This window comes from Penaeus monodon, chromosome 30 (assembly GCF_015228065.2).
Source record: "Penaeus monodon isolate SGIC_2016 chromosome 30, NSTDA_Pmon_1, whole genome shotgun sequence".
In the NCBI taxonomy this organism is placed as follows: Eukaryota; Metazoa; Arthropoda; class Malacostraca; order Decapoda; family Penaeidae; genus Penaeus; species Penaeus monodon.
In genome coordinates, this window is record NC_051415.1 from 26,771,964 (window position 1) to 26,772,306 (window position 343).

Below are 343 nucleotides of genomic sequence, written 5' to 3' on the forward strand. Positions count from 1 at the left end.
CTGTGTGTTTGCTTCCAGATATGTTACTAGGGGAAGGTTCTAAAGAGGAAACAAAAAAAGTCCTTTTAAGATATAAAAAAAAAATCAGGAAAAAGGAAAGAAACAATAAAGGAAAGAAATTTTATGACTAAAAAACTTAATGCGCAAATATTAATGCCAAGTTATTGGGAGAGAAAGTCAATAAATAACATTAAAGATCACAATTTTTTGAATTGATCTCAAAAATATTTTACAAAAAGTAAATGAAAAAAATAACACGAGCCCACTTGAAGCAAGGTCAGTTGTGCTGAGGTAAATAAAATGGTAATAAACAAACCCCCAAATAAAGCTTCCTTCAGCTAAA